This window comes from Cervus canadensis, chromosome 28 (genome assembly GCF_019320065.1).
Source record: "Cervus canadensis isolate Bull #8, Minnesota chromosome 28, ASM1932006v1, whole genome shotgun sequence".
NCBI classification, from domain to species: domain Eukaryota; kingdom Metazoa; phylum Chordata; class Mammalia; order Artiodactyla; family Cervidae; genus Cervus; species Cervus canadensis.
Genome location: NC_057413.1, coordinates 48,523,284 through 48,529,224, shown reverse-complemented (window position 1 = coordinate 48,529,224; position 5,941 = coordinate 48,523,284). Strand labels below are relative to the sequence as shown.

The window sequence follows — 5,941 nt, the reverse complement described above, 5'->3', positions numbered from 1 at the left end:
CCAGGCTCAACAGAACCTCACTGGGGCAGAGCCTGCCCCTCCGCTGTGACTGCAGCTTGGGCAGGGGAGCCCAGAGCCACTGTTTGAGAAGTAGAGTGACGCCTGCCCAGCCCGGGCCCAGGTACTAGGGAGGGGAAGGCTGGGGGTGTCCCCAGGGCAGATTGAGCACAAGGGGCCCTTCCTTCCCCCGAGACTGCAGGACTTCAGGCCAGCTCTGCCTTTCCTCTGGGTGTCATGCCCACCCCTCCCCTGGGGGCAGCTGGCCAGACTCTAGGAGAAGGTCTGCCCTCGCTCTCCTCCTGGCCCGGCCCTCGGGCAGGTGGGGAAATTTTGAGACTCATTCCAAAGCCCCTCCACCTGTGTCCCAAACCTGGCATCTCTGGTCTCCTGAGGGGATGGAGGCTGAAAAACCACCCATGAAGTCCCTTTTTTTCCTCTATCCATCTTTTTTTGCTGCAGTGAGGACCGGGTAAGGAGAAGTTTGAGCAAGACTGTGCGGCCGGGCCCTGCAAACACCTCAGCCAAACAATGAACAATCTGAGGTGAGGCCGGGGTATGTGGATGGCGTCCAGGTGAGCCGATGAGCACAGATGTGGTGCATGTGTGTTTCAAGGAGGCTGGTCAGTCATCCAGCCCCCTCTGGAAGCCCAGGTCCCCAGCAGCCAATCTTCCGGCCTAGAAAGATTTATTAAAGTAACTCCATACCTCTGTCCAGCCCACCCCTACCCTCCCAGGCCTTCTCCACATCACCATCCTCCTTCTTCTCTGTCTCTTCTACCAAAGCAGGAGGAATTGAAGATTTTCCCCCCACCACCACCACCTTCCCAGGTCTCTCCCTACAAAATTACCTGGGGACACACCCCTCACCCCACCTCCGCTCCTGGCCTAAGGCTCTTCTGGGGATTCCTGGTTGTCAGAGGACAGGGACACAGGTGTCCCCCATGCAGCCATGCAGCCCAGGGCTGGCAGAGGCAGCCTCCAGCCTCCTAGAAGCTGCCCACAGGGAAGGTGAGAAGCAGGGTTATCCTGATGAGCTGGCTGAGTGCTGACGAGGGAGCCCCATCTCTGGCTGTCTCTGACCCAGACAGAGGTGGGGGGCCCTGAACCCCCTTCTGCCTGAGCCGACAGTGCAACCCCACTGGGCACTTCCAGCAGCAGGCTTCAGATGAAGCTGTGGTCTGATTGCGGACACCTTCCGGACATCCTTGGAAACCCAGGACCCCCTCCTCAACCAGGACCCCTCCTGCGTGCCTCACCCACCCTGAGCCTCTAGAGGGCGAGGGAGAGCAGTGCTGGACTTCCCGCCCTTGGGGCATACCCCGGTGGCCCTCCGCACAGGCCCCTGGGACCAACCAGCCGTCCCCACTCCCCTGCCCCTGGGGGAAAGGGGCCCACGCTGAAGGCTGGGCAGCCAAACTCACCACCTAGGGGCAGGAGAGTGTGGGCCAGGTCTGGGAGGGGCGCTGCTCGGAGGAGGCAGGCACAAGCAGGCTGTGGGGGATGCTGAAGAAGGATGAGTATAATCAGAGGAAAGATTATCTGGGACCGATCCGAGATTATTCTGCTATTCATCTGGGAACAGAAAGGAGAGCTGTGCCCTGAGCCCTGGGAATTTCTGGTTATTCCCTGATCTGGGAATAACAAGGGGCTTCTTGGCCCACAGAGCAAAGCTGCAAAGCTCCTCCGACCCTCCCCAGGATCAGAACTAGGGTGAGGCAACAAGGGCACAGTTTAAGGAGGGGCTCATTGTCAAGTGCAGGGCTGGCCCTGACCGTGAGTGCCTCCGTAAATTCTGCACCCTCGTTCCCCTCATCTTAGTCCCAGCCCTGCCCTCTGGGCTGCCTGTCCTGGGGACTAAAGCCACAGGCATATGGGAGGCAGAAGTGGGGTGGGGAAGCAGAAGGGTCCCTTTTTCACACTGGATCCCTCAAAGGAAAGAGCTAACCCCCAACTCAGCGAGAGGGGCGGGGATGAGGATGGACACAGCTGTTTGTTAACTGAGCGTAGGTCCCTGTGTCTATCTGTCTATATCACTGTCTGCATGTATATTTGTGCATCCAGATTGTGGGTCTGCTGATTTTTAGCTGTGAGTCCTTGGGCAAGTTACCCAACCTCTCTAAAGTTCTGTTTCCTTGAAAACTTGTAATAATAATACCCATACCCCAGGGTTATAGCAAGAATTGAATGAGAAAATATATGCAAAGGATGAAGCATAAGCACCTGGCCTGCACACAGTAGAAACTAAATGAATGGTGATTGCTATTCCCATTGTCAATAATATTATTATGTATGTAGCTTCAGCTTATGTTGCAGCCTTATTTCCCACTGTCGCCCTATGTATAGGTCCCATTCCAGCCAAACAAGTCTTCTGATAGCCCCAAACACGCACATTGCTTGTTTCTTCCTCCTGGTCTCTGCTCCATCAGTCATGAAAATGCATCTCTTAAAACAAGACTTTCAGAACCACTTTTGTTCAGTGGTCTCCCCAAAGCCCTTACAGCATAAACTGTCTATACCTCTCATGCCAGCCTCAGTGTGCTGTTGAATGCATTTAACTCTCTGGGGTGTGTGTGTAAGGATGAACTCTCTCCAAGCACACTTATACAGGAGCGGCTGCACTTTTCAGTGGTCTGTATCTCCCCGACCCCAGCCCAAGGACTAATACAAGCCTGTAGGTGTAGGGAGCAACGCGTAGGCTCTTTGTGAATGAAGACGATGATAATGGTAAATACTGCCTTTGACGGCATTCCTACTGCGTGCCTTACATGAGCTAATTAATCCCTGTAAATTATCACTGTAAAACTACAGTTTGGAGAGTTTAAGTAACTTGCCCAAGGTCAAACCGCAAATAAACAACAGGGCTGGGATTTAAACTGTCTGGCCCCAAAACCTGCACTCTTAAGAGTGCAAACCACTATGGTTTGAATAAAAGAATGAACTGAAAACCAGAATTTCCTTTTCATACTCTAAGAAGGAAATAACAGGAAAGCAAAATGATAAAGAAAGCTGAGTGCCAGAGAATTGATGCTTTTGAACTGTGGTGTTGGAGAAGATTCTTGAGAGTCCCTTGGACTGCAAGGAGATCCAACCAGTCCATCCTAAAGGAGATCAGTCCTGGGTGTTCATTGGAAGGACTGATGTTGAAGCTGAAACTCCAATACTTTGGCCACCTGATGCGAAGAGCTGACTCATTTGAAAAGACCCTGATGCTGGGAAAGACTGAGGGCAGGAGGAGAAGGGGACAACAGAGGATGAGATGGTAGGATGGCATCACCGACTTGATGGACATGGGTTTGGGTGAACTCCGGGAGTTGGTGATGGACAGGGGGCCTGGCGTGCTGCAGTTCATGGGGTCGCAAAGAGTCGGACACAACTGAGCGACTGAACTGAACTGAACTGACAATGATATCAGAACTTCAGTCAAATGCTTTCAGGGTTTCAAACCAGAGTCCAGTGGGGGCTCCTGATCCCACACCAGAGTGAGGCCAAAGAGCTCAGGTGTTGCCTTACTCACTATGGTTCTAGGAAAAAAAAAAATAGCAAATGAAGTTGAAAAAATATTTGTCCCAGAAAAATCACTGACCTTGATCACCAGAATGTTCAAGTTGATCCTAGTTCTATTTTGTCTGTAGGAGAAACTTAACTTTCCCTTTTTTGATCATCAATTTAGCAACTTTTTGATAATTAAATGGGCAACATTGGCCAGTCAGCAAATTACTCCATTACACATGGAGTAATCACCAGAAAACCTTTCACTGACTGGTTTTCACACATACCCCCATGGATCCCCAGCTGTTACAGTAAAATTTGGTCAAGTGGCTCTGTTCTCTTTTGCCATCTTCCTTTTGTCGTTCCAGGACTGGATCACCTTGGAATGTCTACACTACATTCCTCTCCTTCTGACTCTGCTTTCTTACCTAGAAAATGGGGATAGGGCTTTCCTGGCGGCAGAGTGGTGGAGAGTCCGCCTGGCAGTGTGGGAGACATGCGTTCAGTCCCTGGTCAAGGGAGATTCCACAAGCCACTGAGCAGCTGGGCCCGTGCTCATGTGCCACAATTACTGAGCCTGTGTTCTAAGGCCTGAGAGCTGCAACTACTGAAGCCCGTGCACCCTGGAGCCTGTGCTGGGCAGCAAGAGAAGCCCAAGCCTAGCAACTAGCAAGTAGCCCCTGCTCTCCAAAACTAGAGAAAAGCCCTCGCAGCAACGAAGACCCAGCACAGCCAAAAATAAAAAAAGAAAGAAAGAAACTATTTTAAACAAGAAAATGGAGCTAATAACACTACCGCAGAACTATGGCAAGAACCTAATGAGGTGACGTGTATACATAAAGCACAGGGGGGACTTGCATGGCGGTCCAGTGGTTAAGAATCCACCTGTCAATGCAGGAGACTAAGATCCCACATGCCACGGAGCAACTGTGCCCTCGATCCACAACTACTGAGCCTGCACGCCACAACTAAGCCCTGATAAAGCCAAATAAATAAAGAAATATTTTAAAAAATAAAGCACAGGGGTTGGCATGGAGTGAGTGCTTATAAACATGTCAGGCCACAGTGGTGTCATTTTGAGTAGGGTAGAGGTTCCCAGTTGCTGACGCCACTCTGGCCACAGGGAAGCAGCTTCTCCCAGCGCCCCTTCCCTCCTGTCTACTAGGATGTGTGTTCCCAGAAAGCTGCCTTCTGCACTCTCTTGCCTGGCCGATCACACCTCAGCCCCCAAAGATTTAGAATCATCTTTGAACTGCACGGCCAAGAGGTAGTAAGACCTTTTCTTTCTGTCCAACTTTGTTTTTTCTGACTTGGAAGGCAAAACCTTCTGCCACATACACAGCTTGCCCCAAATCGTATAACATTTGCTTCCAGACGACCTGCAAAATCCTATATATCCTCAAAATGGAGCTTTACATACCTTGGCCAACAAAATCAAGTTTGCTCAAAACCCTGTGGACTCTATTTCTTTTTGTGAATTGACCTCAGACTTCATTGTACACCAAACAAGGAAATCAATCTCATAATTTGGTGCCACACCTTGTCTTGAGCCAAAAAAAAAAAAAAAAAAGGTGTTGTTATTACCTGTTCAGTTTGTTCACTCTTCTGGGTCACACATCTTGGCATTAAATAACTTTTGGCTATTTCCACATACTACTCAGTTCCCAAGGATGAAATCCTGATATCACTGAGGAAAATTTTGAATGGAATAAAGGTTCTGAAGGCACTTCATTTGTTCATTTGCTGATTCATAAATTTAGTAAATATTTCTTGATACTTTCTTACATATCAACCCCTGGATGAAATACTATGGTAAAACAGACTGACACAATTTCTGTCCTCTTGGAATGTACAAGTTAACTCCTGAGCAGAACATACATGGCCTATGATTATGTGGAACTGGTAATAATAAAAGCCTCTAATAATGGATTAAAGGAACTTCTAGGAAAAGATGCCAGCCTGAACACCTGCATCCACTTTTGCTCTTTCCTGAAACTCTACTAAATCAAAGTGAAAGGCTTTCTAAACTTTTCTTTCATGATTTTGCTTCTTAAGGTATATACCCACAAGGACAGGAAGAATGGGAGAGAACAGCAACAAAATTTTGGAAGCTATAAAGCAGGTGGAAGAAGAGTAACGCATATGAAACAGGTGGTGATGAAAACCATTACCACCTAACCTATACCCCGGAATCCCCCAAGGGCTCAGGAAGTGCTGACACCACTTCCCCGGGGAAGTGAGCACGAAGTAGACTGAGTAAATAAAGAGGACTGGGAATGTGTTTTTTAAAAGCAGTCAGAGGGACTTCCCTGGTGCTCTAGTGGTTAAGACTCCAAGCTCCCAATGCGGAGGACCTAGGTTTGATCCCTGGTAGGAACTACACCCAGAATGCCACAACTAAGGAGTTTACATGCCACAATTAAGACCCGACCCAGGACAGTCAAATAAACAT

At 49.3% G+C, this 5,941-nt stretch overlaps 1 long non-coding RNA gene across 1 annotated transcript; it reads left to right on the top strand.

The window, feature by feature from the left end:
* On the top strand, positions 1-4,160 carry LOC122430171. Its single transcript, XR_006266252.1, has 3 exons — positions 1-121; positions 460-572; positions 3,858-4,160. It is a non-coding gene; the product is annotated as an uncharacterized LOC122430171 (long non-coding RNA).
* The last annotated feature ends 1,781 nt before the right edge of the window (positions 4,161-5,941 follow it).